General features: G+C 43.1%; 1 non-coding gene and 1 pseudogene across 1 annotated transcript; both read left to right on the forward strand.

Moving 5' to 3' along the window:
* Positions 1-1,425: 1,425 nt before the first annotated feature.
* Positions 1,426-10,519, forward strand: LOC147792313 (uncharacterized; annotated as a pseudogene).
* Positions 2,200-2,272, forward strand: TRNAK-UUU (transfer RNA lysine (anticodon UUU)). The gene has a single exon. It is a non-coding gene; the product is annotated as a tRNA-Lys (tRNA).
* Positions 10,520-15,818: the final 5,299 nt, after the last annotated feature.

Below are 15,818 nucleotides of genomic sequence, written 5' to 3' on the forward strand. Positions count from 1 at the left end.
AAAGACTGACTGACGGTAGGACAGCGTGAAACTAAGAAAGAGAGATGTGCCTAAAGCGGCATGCAAGCAAACTGTGCACGCTAAGAGAAAAGAAGGGGAGAGATGTTCGAAATGACTATCACAATCAAGCCGCCCCCCTACCCTATCTATCTCTCAAACTCTAAAAGGGCCCGTCACTTCGTTCGTACCTTCTTGGCTTAGGCTTCCAACTGAACTGACTTTATGGCCTTGCGCCGCTAGCAGAAGCTAAGCACTTGAAAAGCGCGCTAAGAAAGGAAAGGTTGGTTGCTTCCATCGGCCTTTCTGTGCAAGAGTCCACCAGTAGCGTAGGATAGGGTTACTGTAGATACAAGAGTCTTCCCCTTTTTACGTAAGCTTTTTATTACCAGTCAACAAGTAGTACAACAGCAGTATCTCATCTTATAGCCCGGCGGGTCGCCTTTTGAATGAAATATCAGTCTTATCGAGATAAAAACGAGAGAGTTGGAGTGGAGTAGGTGAGTTAGTCCTCACTGCCCTGAGCGATTTCGATCACCTAGCAGGCCCTTGATTTGGTAGGTAACATCGCCAAAGAAAGCGTATTATCTGATTTGACTACGAAGGAAGGCACTCGAAGTGAGACGGCACCGTCTTGTGCAACGAGAATTGGCCCTCTATCATCGGGGGAGGAAAGAGACCCCTTCCTTTTTGGGGGATCAAGTTCCCGGCCCGAGACGCGTTCGTTGACAAACCCGCCGTAGGAATGGAGACCTTTCCCTCGAGCGGAGACGAACTAATCAACGAGAAGCCCTACTCACTGCAAACGAATACACCACAAGATCGAACTGCACTCATGCCTCTCTCGCATCAACCCCACCACTACGTAGTGATTATATCAATCATGTACGGGGGCCCTCCATTCTGTCTGATTGGTATATCATGAAAAAATCAAGCCATTTGCACCAGGCGCACTGCGCTTTCCCTTGCCCAGATGTTCTTCTCAGTCTTGGAAAGGTGACCCGCCGAAGACAGGAGCCCTTTAACATGTTTACGAAGACCTCCTATTAGAGAAAGGGGGTTCGATCAGTAGAGGGGACTACTTTGCCTCCCCGAAAGAAAACGAAAGCGCTGGACGACTGATCCCGTTGATCATATAACTGGTAGGGAACGTGTCACATTAGAGTAGAGGTGAACGATCAAAGATGTCCTCTAATTACTGAATTACCACGATGAGGCTGGTCCCCCTTTGATTTTAGTAGACTAAGCTATTCATATGAATGAAGAAATGAATGCCGGGCTCTTTCTTTCACTGCTAACCCCAATCAGTTTCAACATGCTGATACTTTCCCTTTCGTCGAGCCCCGAGCTTGTGGTCCTCCTTTTTTTTTAGTGTGGGTTTCATTGGATGAATCTGTCAAGTCAAGGTCAACGTACGTAGCAGCAAGGATGGTGCATCGCCTATTTCTCGTTCTCGCTCTGGAGCCAAAACGAAAACGCCGGCTACCTACTGTACTGGACCTTCGACCAGGTATTCTACCCTTGGCGAATCGGAACCAACCACCCCACTCTAATAATAGGAGAAAGGAAAAGGCTCGAATAGTTGAGCGGCCAGCAACTTCCGTACACAGAGATAGATTCATTCTTCGTACCTGGTACAACTTCACAAGCCTTCGCGGGTTGGTCAGAAGTCTTCTTTGGTAAGACGGAATTTGACAAAGAAAAGAGAGTGCTCGACCGGAACAACGGCCAACAAAGACCCTAATTACATATAGCTCCTCCCCTTCCCTGATTTAAGGCTTTAAGAACCGTATGGCGGCCGGCTGGAATGGAAAGAAAGACGAGATCGATCTCACCTTATCGTAGATGGTGTCAGTGAGAGCCCCCCGTTGACCTTCTTTTGTGGATAGAATCTTCAATGAGTAGAAAGAAGCAACCTGACTAATAAAGGTGCTTGTTGAGTAAGGCCGGCTTTCGAGCCCAAGCCCCTTGTATAGGTTGGGTGCTTGAGCGCATCTTTCTGGCTTTCCTTGAGTTTGAAATAAATAAGGGGTTAGCGAGGCTGTTTTCTTACAGGAGTGCTAAGGCGCACCCTTACGTTTTCTTCGCTTGCTCCGCAGTACGAGCCTCATACAGAGCCGCGCCCCTTGAATATGATGAGAAGAAGAGGGGCCGCCCTCTTTTCTTTTCTGCATCAATCCTCCCACCTATTTTTCTTTTTTGGGGTGTATAGCTCAGTTGGTAGAGCATTGGGCTTTTAACCTAATGGTCGCAGGTTCAAGTCCTGCTATACCCAAACCTACCTTACACGAGACTCTTTTTAAGGTAGTAGCGTTCAAAGATCACTCTTTGGCCTTTAGATGCACTTCTCTATTTGGGCGAGATCTTAGCAGATGAATAGTTGTTAGAGTAGAGAGGCACCGAAGGTGATAGAAAAAAGCAAATCTTCATCCTATACCTTTGTCCTCAAGCTCGAACTCATAATAGTTTACGGGAAAGATAGTCGATCATGTAGTTAACAACCAGTATTTACAGCAATTTCACCTTTCGGATGTAAATAACCCCTCTAATCCTCAATGGTATACTCCTCCTCCCTATCCTGTTAGAGTTTTGCCCGAATTCTGTTAATCTTTATTCCCCAAAATACTCATCCTCAACTGCAGAAACCCAACCATACTTTGGTCGAAACCTAACCAGATGGATAGACAGATTACTTAACCGAAACCTGATCCGGAGAGAAAACAAAATAAATAAACGACTATCTTGTTCCATCGCTTTCTCCTTAAGAGCAATAGAGCAATCGGCTCCTGGTGAGAACTGAAATCCTGGTCAAACTGAGATCTTGAAGCTAAGGCTAAGTAAGGCCCTTCCTAAAGCGGGGACGTAGTTTCTTGTTCAAATCCAAAGTCTTCAGTCTCCTCTCCCGGGCTAAGGCTGTAGTTCCAAATCCGGAATCTTAAACAATTCAGCTTAATATAGCATAGCAGATAATCTGATTCAGCTTCAAAGAAGAAAGAAAGAAAGGAGAGCGGCGAAGAAGCAGCTCGACTGGAAAGGAGAGGGGCGGGGTCCGGCAATGGAATTGTTTTCGCTTTCATTTATTTCCTCTCCTGTATAGGTTCTTCTCATCTCATGCTGCTCCTTTTCCTATTCCTATTGATTCAAAGACTGTAAACTCTTATGAATAAAGAGTTCGGTGTTTACTGTTCCTGTTCCTCGACTGGAAAGCTGCTAATGTTTCGGCTTTCAAAGCAGCTAAGGAGCGAAGTGAAGACACTTGTAGTACGGTTCAAGAATAAATAGGTGATTGAGTGACGGAGTTAAGCTATTGAATTGACTCCCCCTTCTTTGTTCCGGGTCAGGTTCCTTTCTTCCGTCATGAATTGACTCTCCTGTAAAGCTGCTAATTCATTTCTTCTTTCATTCTATAAATAAAGGTGAAGAAGCTCAGGGAAGGGAATTCTTTCGTTTTCACTCTCATCTTGTCTTGCTTTACCGACAGACAGGTGTGAAGGAGCGAATGAGCTTGGCCTTGTTCAATCAGGGAGAGGAGGGAAATCCGGGTTCAGGGGAAGGAGCTAGGTTCAGGGAATATCGGTGCAGGGGAAGTCGCTTCTCTTTCTTGACTTCCTTAATGCAATAACTTCTGGTCAGGGTTTCATTCAGTAGCTCCGGCAATGGAATTGCTTTACCGATTGAAATGGCCAATAGGGAATATCGGGGCCAGAAGTAGCTCAGGGAATTGTTCATTCGCTTCTCTGTCTTTCCTTCCTGTTCCGGAGAAAGAAGAGAAAGAGGTTACGGCCGGAGTTCAGTTCGTTCATTCGCTTCTCTTTCCTTTCATTTCCTATAAGGGATAGTCAAAGGTTTAAGGTTTCGGCTTTCCTGACTCACTCGAATAAGCAGAAAGATCAGATCAAGAGTTTACAGTTCGAGAATAAGCAGAAAGATCAGATCAAGAGTTTACAGTTCGAGAATAAATAGGTGATTGAGCAGGGAAGGAAGAAGAAGAAGAAGAAAAAGTTCCGCAGCACTTAAGTAAACACTATGAAGCAGCTCGACTCGAAAAGGGAGGATTTCAGTCTACTCTCCGGAAATAAGGAAAGGGAATCTCGGAAAAGAAGAAGGAGTTAAGGAGAAAGAAGAAAGAAATCAATAGGTTCAGTAGTGATTGAGTTTACGGAATAGGTTCCGGATCAAGAATCTATAGGTTCAGGGAAGGCAATGGAATAGCTTTACCGAGTTTACCTCAATAAATAAGGGAAGGATAGATAGGTTCCGGAGTGTTTGAAGGTGTAGGGGAATGAGTGAACGAAGGCAGAGGGGAAGGAAGAAGACGAACGAGTTGGATAGGTGAAGGAAGTAGCTAAGGGAAAGGAGTTTAGTCTTTCAAAGCAGCGTCTTCATTTCTTCTTCTTTCGTCTTCACGATCATTAATCTTTCTATTCTATGTTACCTCGTCGTAAAAGAGTTCAAGAAGTAGGATCAGTCTAATGAGTTCAGTAGGAGCTTGAGGTTGAGTCTGACAGTGAACTTGAATGAATCAATATTTAGTCTTTTTTCAATCAAGAAATAGAGTATAAGGTCCGGGAATATAAAGAAATAGTGTTTTATTGTATTTCTATTTGTTGTTAGACTGTTAGACGTCATGAGATGGGAGTCGCTTGCTTTACCTTCCTTTAATGTAAATGTTGTTGTTTGTCTTTCTCGTCACGTTGGGCTTTACCCACCCCTTCCTGCCTATAATGAATATCTTGTTGTTGTTGTCTTCGTCAGGGGAGTGGAGTAGCTTTACCGCTGCCTGCCTTTAATGTAAATGTTGTTGTTTGTCTTGCTCATGACTAGGCATTGGGCTTTACCTACCCACCGCTGCCTGCCTGTAATTCATATGTTGTTGTTTGTCTTGCTTTCTAGGTTCATGAGTTTGTTTACCTTTCTTTCCCGTAATTCATGTTGTTGTTCTTGTCTTGGTTGCTTGCTCGTCAGGTTCATGAGCTTACCTTTGCTTTCCGCTTACCTTTGCTTTCCTGTAATTAAACTAATGTTGTTGTTTGTCTTGCTTTCTCGTCACGTTGGGTTAGCTGGGCCTTCCTGTATGTAATGAATGTAAATGTTGTTGTCTTGCTAGAGGTTAATGAGCAGCTTGAGCTTGACCTTCTTTCCTGTAATTAATTCATCTTGTTGTCTTGCTTTCTCTTCGGTTACTTGTCTTGCTTTAGAGGATTGAATGCATAAGTAGTTTCGTCTTTCCTCTCCCTATATTATTCTAACACAGTAAAGGACGGACAGGTGATTGAATCTTGTCTTGCTTTCCTCTTTCCTTGTTCAATCAGGGAAGGTCGTAGAGTAAGCCGGGTTAAGTAGACTGAGTTCAATCAGGATAATTCATAAGGAGTCTCCTTTCTTTCTTTCCTTTTATTCAAAGACTGTAAACTCGACTCATTCATCTTTCTTTGTTCAATCAGGTAATAGTAATAATATAGAGTCCGCCGGGTATAAGGTTCCGGGAAAGAAGTAGGAGCTTGAGGATTGAATGAAGTAGCTCAGAGCATAGAGGTGAGGGAGTGAAACCCTTGGAGGGGCGGGCAGGAGCAGAGAAAGAATAAGTAGTCTTTACTTACCTTGTTCAATCAGGTTCGGGAGTAACTCTCCTGTCAAGTCTGTCTTTACTTACCTTTTAGTCTTTCCTGTAAGTAAAGGAATAAGAAGAAGAAAGGATAGGTTACGGAGTTCAGTAGCTAAGAAGAATGAATGAATCGGAGCGAAGACACACACTGATAGTGGTTCCAGGTCAGGTTCAGTAGTTCAGGATAATTCCGTAATCTTGCTTTCGTCTTTCGTTTCGGCTTTACTTGTTCAAGGATAGATAGGATCATGAGCTTACCTTTACTTCCTGGTAAGTCTCAAGAACCAATGAGACCTTGTTGTAGAGGTTCAGAATTGAATAGGAACTGAAATAAGGGGTTGGTTTGAGACCTTCTTGACGCTTTCCCTCGTTCTCGAATAGTTAAACCCTTGTTGGAGAGGTGAATGAGTTCCATCAGTCTCATTCAGCTTTAAGTCTCTCCCTTGACGAACTGTAAACAAGGTTCAGTCGCTTCTCTTGACTTCAAGTTACGGATTGAACTGTAAAAGATAGGGTCAGGGAATAGGGGTTTCGTCTTTCCTTCCTTAAATCCTAATATCCTCTTTCGTTTCGTCTTTACAGGAGAGCAAATTCATTAGCTGCTTTACCAATAGAATAGGTTCAAGAAGGAATAGGTTCAGGAGATAAGCTGATAGGTTCACAGTCTAATTCATCTTTAGTTGAGGATTGACTTCCTGTTAAGGATTGACTTGTTCAAGAAAGAGGGAAATCAGGGACAGGGGAAGGAGTTGTTGAGGCTGACGAATCTTTAGTTCAGTCTTTACAGTGAGTTGAGTGAAGGAAGGTTCGTTCAGTTCGTAAGTAAATAAACTCTTCAGTCTTGAAAGCAGAAGAAAGAAGCCCCGCATTCTCTTCCATCCTTTCTTTGTCTTTTACCGCTGAGTGATTGAAAAGAGAAAAGAGACCCATAAGGAGAGTGAGTAGTGAAGTCGTCAGAGAGTACTTAAGTCTAGATAGAGTAGTTAGTTAAGTCGAATGAAACAATAGGTTACGGAGTGAACGAGAATGAATAAGGAGGATTTTTCTTACAGTTAGTGAAAGAATAGTGTTTCCCTTGAATGAAATCAGGGAGGACAGTAAATTCATTAGCAGCTTGACCTCCTGAAATAAGGGAAGAAGAAGGATAGGAAAAGGAGACAAAACCAAAGCTAAGGCACGGCCAGACCGAGAAGAAAGAAGACTGAGGAAAATAGCTGCTTTTTATTTGAGGAACCCTTTTACAGTTAAAGAATAGAAATGAAATCTGGTTCAGGGGCGAAGACATGAAACCGTACCCGGTTCAGGGGCAAGGGAAAGAGTTCGTTCACGCTCATTCATCTTTCGTCTTTCTCTTTATTACCAAGTTCAATAAAAGAGATAGTTCAACCCGAGTTCCAGAGTGAAAGAAGTAGGATCAGTCTAATTGTCTTGCTTCAGTCTTTCCTGACTGTTCAGGGGCGAAGGGAAGAGAGGTTCCGCCGGTGAAGTAGCCCAGGCAATAGAGGTTCTGTCTCATTCATTAATGTTGAGTCTCCCTTCTTTCAAAGACTGTAAAAAAGGTCATATCGGTGTTGAGTAGCTCTTTGTCGGTTTCTTCTTCTTTGATTTACTATTCAGCCAGTATAGGATAAGAAGGGATAGGTTACGGAGTGAAAGAAGGATTTCATTCATTTACTCGACTGTAAAGCAGCTAAGCTAAAGCTAAGTCATTTCTTCTTTCATTCTCAATAGGTTCAGGCAATGAAATTGTGAAACCGAGTTGGAGAGGTGAAGGGGAAGGTTCTTCTCATCCAGCCTATGTTACAGAGTTCAATGACCTCAAAAATAGATAGGGAAGTCAAAGGTTTTTGCTTGAGTCTTTCAATTCTCTTTTCTTTACTCGACTGTCTGCTAATTCATCTTGTCTTCGTCTTGACTTCCTTACTTCAGGATCATGCCTCTTTCTTGTCTTGCTTTCGGATTGACTTTCTTACTTCAGGGAGAGGTGACGGTGAAGTAGCTCTCGGTTCTGGTTCTGGATTGAATCGGAATTGACTCAACTGTCAAGGTGATTGAGCTGATCTTTCTTTCTCTATCTAAAGAGGTTCCGGTTTGAGGTTCAATCTTTCAACACTATAGGTTCCTCTTATGCAGCTCCTTTTCCTATTTATTCAAACACAGTAAAGGAGAGAGGAGAGAATCTTTCGTTGAGTCTGGCGAAGGCTCAGGAATTGTGAGACCAAGAGGGAGAAGAGTGAAAGAAGGTTCCAGTAGCTCAGGGAATATCGGAAAAGAAAAGGAGCGAAGCTGTGAGACCAAGAGGTCGAATGAGCGAAGCTGCAAAGACCGAGAGGGAGAGGAGCGAAGCTGTGAGACCGAGTTTACGAGGCGAACGAGCGAAGCTGCGAAGACTGGAAAGGAGAGGAGCGAAGCCATGAGAACCATAGCGAGAGGAGTGAAACAGCTCGACCGATAGGGAGAGGAGTGAGGTCACTTCTTTACAGTTCAAGAAGGAGAGAAGGAGAGAAGCGGCTTTCCCTACCCTAGTTCAATGGCCTAAAAACATAGGGACGGTTCAGGTTCAGGAAAAGGTTTTCGGTTGAGTCTTGAAAGCAGAAAGCAAAGAGAAAGATTTGTAGTTCAACCCTTGTTTACAGTCGAGTAAATGAATTAGCTACTGAACCTATTTACCTCGTGAAATCAGGGAAGGTAATATCTGTTCAGGTGTAGGAGAGAAGCAGACTGATAGTTGGAGAGGTTCATGATCATTCATCTTTCTTACAGGAGGGAGAGTCAGTGTTTGAAAGGCTAAGACAGAGAGGAAGTAACGGTAACCAACCCGCTTTTGAAGGCAATGGAATTGTGAGCCCGAGGTGTAGAGGCGAATAAGCTCAGCTACGAAACCTTCCGGGAAAAGGAAATGGAGTTGTGAGACCGATAGGGTCAGGAAGTAGCTCTTTTTGGTTGAGTCTGATTTGACAGTGAAGGGAGAGGTGATTAGTGTTTGACAGGCTAAGACAGAGAGGAGGTAACCAACCAGCTTTTGTTGAAGGAGCTCAGACGAAGACACACAATCACCTTGTTTACAGTTCAACAAGAAGAAATAGTAGGCGAAATCAGGGTCAGAAGTAATAGTCCTGTTCTCTCTCATTCATAAGGGAAGGGGTATTTATCTTTGTTTACAGTTACAGAAGAAATAGGAATGAATAGGAGAAAGAAGTAATAGTTCTGTTCTCTCTCATTCATCTTTCGTTCGTTCAGTCTTTGATAAGGGAGAGTCCATTCATTAGCGACTTCTTTACCTCGTTCAATCAGTCTCATTCATAAGGAGAAAGAAAGAAGAATATGCTTTACCTCCTTCTCTAATAGTTCCACCCGAGTAAAAGGGAGAAAGTCAGTTCAAGAAGGGTCCGGCGAAGGGAATGGAATTGTGAGACCAAGAGGGCGAAGGAGCGAAGCGGCTTTACACCTCAATAAATAAGGTTATTAAGTCATATCGGTGCAGGAGTAAAGGTTCGGGATTGAATATGAATAGATTCTTGAACAGTAAAGGATCCTGATTCGTTTCGTCTTCACTCTGATTAATCTTTAGTCTTTCAATTCTCTTATCTTTTCTTTACTCAGCAGCCAGCTAATGAATTGACACTCGCCAGTCAAGTAAAATACAATCCACCAAAGAATGGGATCTCTGTACAGCATCGTTGTGGTAAAGGTCATAATGCCAGTAATTACCGCAAGACATATAGGGGGAGGGAGGTCATAAGCGTCTATACCGTCAAATCTATTTTCGAGGGAATGAAAGATCTATGCTCGAATCGTAACCATAGAATAGGACCCTAATCGAAATGCCTACATTTGTCTCATAGACTATGGGGTGAGAAAAGATCTATTTTACCAGAGGGGCTGGCTGTCTGGGCTCTAATTGGAGATACCATTGTTTCTGGTCCAGAAGTTCCTATCAAAATGGGAAATGGCCTACCTTTGAGTGCGGTTTGAACTATTGATTTCCATAATTGTAAGTAACCCATTAGGTTTAGGACGAAACGAGCACTGATCCAATTTGAGTACCTCCACAGGATATACCTCAACAGAAAAGGTAAGAGTAACGGGAGCAAGTGATTGAGTTCAGTAGTTCCTCATATCAAATGACTACTCGTCAGATATAGTAATATGGATCAGACTAAATTGTTTCAAGCACCGACAGAACCAGAAGGGTCCCTTGTTTCAAAGAGAGGAGGCCGGGTTATTAACTAACATTTCTTTCATTTGCTGGTCAGAGTTGAAAGCTAAGCAGTGGTAATTCTAAGAAGGAGGATTCCCGAGAGTCAAAATAGAGATGTCCCCTTACCCTATGTGGCAGTATCGACGTAATTTCATGGAGTCCTTCCGGCTTCATGCTAGATGAAGAAGATAAGCCAGATGAAGGAACGGGAAGACCTAGGCTGTAGAAGATCATAAGATCAGTGATTCGGCGGAGCGGATTTGGTTGGTTGGATTCCTTCCTATATATCAACTCATGCGGTACTTCATTCATTGGCTGGCCGATATATATAAGAACCATCCATATGTATAGATATCATCAGCTACATCCAGAAAGGCGTATGCTTTGGAAGAAGCTTGTACAGTTTGGGAAGGGGTGGTTTGAAAGAAGAATCTACTTCAACCGATATGCCCTTAGCCACGGCCATACATAACATAGAAATCACACTTGGGAAAGAGAGGGGGGCTAGACAATTAGCTAGATAGAGCAGCGGGTGCTGTAGCGAAACAGATTGCAAAAGAGGGGAAATCGGCCACATTCAAATTACACCTTCTCTTCTGGGGAGGTACGTTTGATATCCGAAAATGGCTGGCTCAGCAATAGTCGGACAAGTGGGGAATGCTGGGGTAACCCAGAAAAGTGTGGGTTGGGTAGAGCCTGATCTAAATGTTGGCTAGGTAAGCGTCCTGTAGTAAGAGGAATAGTTATGAACCCTGTAGACGAGAACCCCATGGCGGTGGTGAAGGGAGGGCCCCAATTGGTCGAAAAAGAAAGAATAGTAACTTGGTCCGGACGGAGCATCTACCATTATACCCACATGGGGCATACTATTTCTATTCATAAGGGCCCATTTTCCTATTTATATAACGGATCGCCTGGTAGGTCATAAATTGGTAGAATTGGCACCCACTGGGCATTTCCGGGGGCATGTGCAAAATGATAATGGATCTCGTCGGGCATAATGAATAGTATTATGCAAAAGTATAGATACCTCTCGTTCATTACTAAGAGGTAACCCCTATGATAAAGAAGATCAAAAAGCATCCATCTACACAGAAGTATAGGCTTTAGGTCAACATATATGTATGTCCCCTCACAAAGCGCGAAGAGTAACTGATTCGTGGCCGTTCCTACTAGGAAAGACTGGTAATACTTAAACTCATGCCTTATCGAGCATGTTATCCTATTTTTGATTGGGTTTATGGGGCAGCAGCAGTAAAGAAAGCGGAAGTCAACCAAAGTACTACTGTGACAAAATGAAACCCCCGAGCTCGAGGGCGCAGTTAGCCCATAAATTGTAACGACCCACTTCTGTCTGTCTGAGTTTTCTTCAGACAAGTTGAAAAGATACCAATACAACACATATTAGACTGAAACAAACCCCTGATATATGGATAACGAAAGAAAAGTACCCAGATATGCCGCCTTATGCCATGTATAAGAATGGGGGATTCCGGGACAAAAAGGAAATACACTCGGTTTTCTTTAGACTTGGTGTAACCCAAGGGAAGGGCATCATTCTCTTTGGTTTCCACCCCCCAGATTCAGAAGGTTTACAAGAAGATCAAACAATACGAGTATCCAGAATATTAGTACAAAAAAACATGACAAGAGTCTCCGGTGGTGAGGGAAGGGAAGGAACTGGCTGGGTTGGAAGGAACTGGCCGGCCGGCTGAGCTCAATCACCTGTCGGTTGAACAATTCCATTTCATTCACCTGAACCTGCAAAGATCATTAAGAAATTGATTCTATCCTATATGACTGTAAAACCTTGTAATAGCTTTTTCCCTAAGGAAAGCTGCTTCAAGAAAAGAAATTCTATCCTCTCCCTTATTCTCAAGTCAAGACGAAACAAATGAAAGAGTAAGACGCAGAATCAGATATTCCTTCTGAACCGTAACCTGATTGAACTACTTCACCTATCCTGTTCTAGATAGAATGAATTGAATTAGCTGCTTTGAAAGACGAAAGCAATGAGACTGAAGACGAAACTCTCTATGCATTCTCCTTTACTGTGTTTGACTAAATGAATTAGCCGCATTGAAACAAACCTGAACCAGAACCTTTCCAGTGAAAGAATCAATAGCTGCTTGACAGTCGACTTACTCCTTCACAGTCAGGAAAGACTCAACCAACAAGAATTATCCTTCACTCCTCTCCCGTAAGGTCTCACGGCTTCACTCGTTCGCCTCGTAACCTCGGGCTCACCGCTTTCGCTCCTCTCCCGTAAGGTCGAGCGGCTGATCTCCTTTTCCTATGGATTCTTTCACGGTAAACAAACTAAGACTCAACTCAACAAACAAGATTCATTCTCCTTCACTCAATCACTTGTCCCTATTTTTCAGGGCATTGAACTCGGGTTTCACTATTCAAACACGAAGAGTAAACAAGGTCGTCTTCTTCCTTCTTCACTCTTGAACTCGGTAAAGCTTACTGTTGCTGCGCTCCTCTTTATTCAAAGACAAGGTAAGTAAATAGGCTGGATGATCCGCTCCTCTGTCCTTAACCTTCACCTATACGGTCTCGAATCTGATTCTTCTTCTTCTTCTTCTTTCTTTCACTGTAACCTCCTGGCTGGCCTATGTTATTATATTTATTACTTCTTCCCCTCGGCCGGCTGATTGATCTTCTCCTTTCAAACACAGTAAACAAGGTCGCTCAGCTCCTTTACCTATTTCCCTTATTCATTCAATCCGGAACTGCTGTCGAGTCAATGAATTCAATCCTCTTCGTTCGAGTGTCATGGTTCTTATTCATTCAATCCGTCACCTCTACAACTATCAGTTTGCTCCTTCCCCTATTTATTCAGGAACTGATCAAGATCCTTATGAATCAAGTGTTGAAAGGAAAGACGAAAGAGAAAACCTGAACCGAAACCCTGAGTTTCTTATTCTAAGTAACTGAAGAGAAAGCAAGAAAGAGATTAATGATCCTGAACGTAAAAATAGATTCATTCTACTTACTAACTCCTTAATTCATTCTCCTTACCTTAACTCCTTATTTATTAATAAAGAACTAGGGAAAGCTTCTGTCAGTGAGTTTGCTTACTTTACTTACTCTGGGTTGAACGAACTATTCTTTCTCTGCCGTAACAACCAGAACAACCTCGGCTTCTTGATCTGATCCTACTGATTTCACTCTGACGGACCAATAATTCTCAAATTCTATCCCCATATAACTGTCAAAGTTCGTAAGAGGTTTTTCACTAATAGCTGCAGCAAAAAGCTAAGAAATTCTATCCAATATAACTGTCAAAGTTCGTAAGACCCTTTTCCCTTAATAGCAGCATAGGAAAGCTAAGAAATTCTATCTATCCCGTATTTTAGGGTATCAAATCTAGTAAAGGTAATTCACTATTAAGGAAAGACGAAACGAAACTCAACATGAGAGTGAACTGGAAGTAAAGACGAAAGAAGAATCAATGATCGTTCACTGTCAGTCAATCCTCAACTCAAGATTCAACCTCAAACCGTCACCTCTGCTTCTCTCCTTCGGTCTCTTTTCTGTTCTTTCTCCTCTTTATTCTTGAACTCTGTAAACTGTATTCTGATTCTTTCACTCGGCTGATCTGACCTCATTCCCTTCTTTTCTTTCTGTAGGTCTGTTTGCTCCTACAAAAACTCATACGGTGTGTCTCCTACTCCTGAACCTATCGGTCTCACTCTCCCCTCTCCTTTATTTACAGGTTCTTCAAATTCAAAGCTATTTTTCTCTCCTTTACAGTCTCGCAGCTTCTCCCCTTTCTTTATGGTCTCTGATCTTTCTCCTTAATTCGAGTTCGTTATTCTATCACAGTAAACTCTGTCTCACAGCTTCTCCCCTCTCCTTTCTCAACTCTTAGTCAAGCCCTGGAGCGCCCTTTGTAAAGGTAAGGCCTTAGTTTTCCCTATCAACCTAATAGGGTGGTAGTGCTTTCTGTTTTTTGTTTGTGTGTGCAGTACGGGTTTGGGATAGCAGCCCCGTCTCCCTTCTAAAACGTCGAGAAAGCTCCGCGAGCTTCCCCTTTCCTTTGCTCTATAGAAATGGATGGAAATGCCTGCCTGTTCTTCCAAGTCTTGGTCTTGTAGCAAGAACCTCTCCCTACTATCTATTGGATCGTGAACCGATGTCGTATATCAGACTCTAACCACTGAGTTAAGTAGGTCAATGAGAGTTCCTATTCGATTCATTTCTTTTTTCTTCAATGGATCAGAGCTATGCTATTCAATGACTCCCATTAGGTGTAAAGTGACTGGGTTCCAAACCTCACCGTTGAGAAAAAGATATTGAACTTCATTTCTTTCTGTCTTTCTGTTCCGCGACAGCATCACGGTTGTTACAGTCGGCGCTCTGCGTTCATGATACTGGGTTGGGCTTCCTTGATATTAAGGTGGGAAAGCGGTCGGGAATTGGCTGAGGGGAAGAGGAAGAACCTGAACTTTGATTATCTCTACTAGTGGAACAGGGGCGGTTGAAGAAAGTGGAGATTCTCAGCCCTGATCAATGCGAAATTTCTCGAGATGAGATCATTATTTTCTTGGACATAAGAGGAGATGGGAGTAAGCAGGCGTTCCATATACAATTCAAACCCTTTAGCATTTCTTTCATTTTCTAGAAACTTGTGATGCACTTCTTTCTATAACCTTGATAGTTCACTCCTTTGGTATTGAAACAACTCTTTAGCAGCAGAAATTTCCTTCTTCTTCTTTACTGCTACAACGGAAACCTTCCAATCAGAAGAAACTTCCTCTTTTCTTTGGCTTTGAAGCTATAGAAAGAAAAAGGCTACTTACTAGCTTTTCGATAGGAGTTTGTGCGTGGGTCCAAGCTCTATAGGAAAGAAAATAGCAGCATAGGCCAGCGGCTACTCTTTTGCGCTAGGAGTGATGTTATTGTCGTTTAGTTTTGTGCTTGAATTTAGGAGTGAAAAGTAACATCTTTATGAGATGAACGTAATCGATAGATCTACTTTCTTTGGTTAGGACAAATTCACTTGCTTTAGGGTCCTTCACAGAATCTCTGACCGTGCCCCTTCTTCAATGAGTCAGGAGCGAGCCATGCCCCATTGCATGGGAGGAACCTTCACTTCCTTGTTTGAGCTTTCGATTGACGGCCGCCCCTCCGGTTCGTTCTTTCTCCTTCGCATCACCGGTAAGATATATATATGCTGGTGATGGTGATCTTTTTCTCTTTCAGGGCACGGACAGCCTTTCACTCTTCCATGTCCCACAGAAAATTCTCGTTTCGATCGATATTTATCTGCTTCTTGTCTGGGCCTGAGCTCCATGCTAATTATCCTTTCGAAGTAGCAAAACACAATCCCTAGCTCGCAATCAACTTGATGGACTTGACTTTGTTGGACTCATGAGTATAGGACGAAGACGTAATGTGAGGTCGTGGGCGCCCATATACTACTCGGTCTTTCTTTGGTTGCCGAATGATAAGAGTGGTATTGTACCACTATTCTGCCCATAGTAACCAACGTACCCATTCCCTTCCCTTGGTCTATCGCTTGTAAAGCATCCCAGGTAGTAGTTCTTTCTCTAAGCACCGGTGAACCACCTCGGGGAAAGCTGTACTCATCTTCAATTCTATCCCTTGTGTAAACGAAAGAGCTCCTGCCAGAAATAGCTAATGAAGACCGGGTCCCCTGTCGCTGAGAATTGAGTGTGGCATTCCATGCAATGAGGATATTATCGAAAAAGATCTGAGCGAGTCTTGTCTATTTATAAGGAATATAGATGGTCTCGTTGCAAGAGATTTGCATCTTTCTTTTTGTTTGTGAGTCCACCACGATCAAGACCCATACTCCCTTTGTTTGGCAGAGCGGCGAGAAAATCTATGGAGACACTTTCCCATGGTCTTTGTGGTACAGGCTACGACTCCAACTCAGGAGTCTGTCCCGCTCGACCTTGTCCTGTTGACAGGCACGTCTTCACATACTCAGCAACGTCGTCTCGCATGCCCGGCCAGTAGAGTACCCCCGCTTTTGCAAGG

The sequence above is a fragment of the Cucurbita pepo genome, chromosome 6 (genome assembly GCF_057944985.1).
Source record: "Cucurbita pepo subsp. pepo isolate OVF chromosome 6, ASM5794498v1, whole genome shotgun sequence".
In the NCBI taxonomy this organism is placed as follows: domain Eukaryota; kingdom Viridiplantae; phylum Streptophyta; class Magnoliopsida; order Cucurbitales; family Cucurbitaceae; genus Cucurbita; species Cucurbita pepo.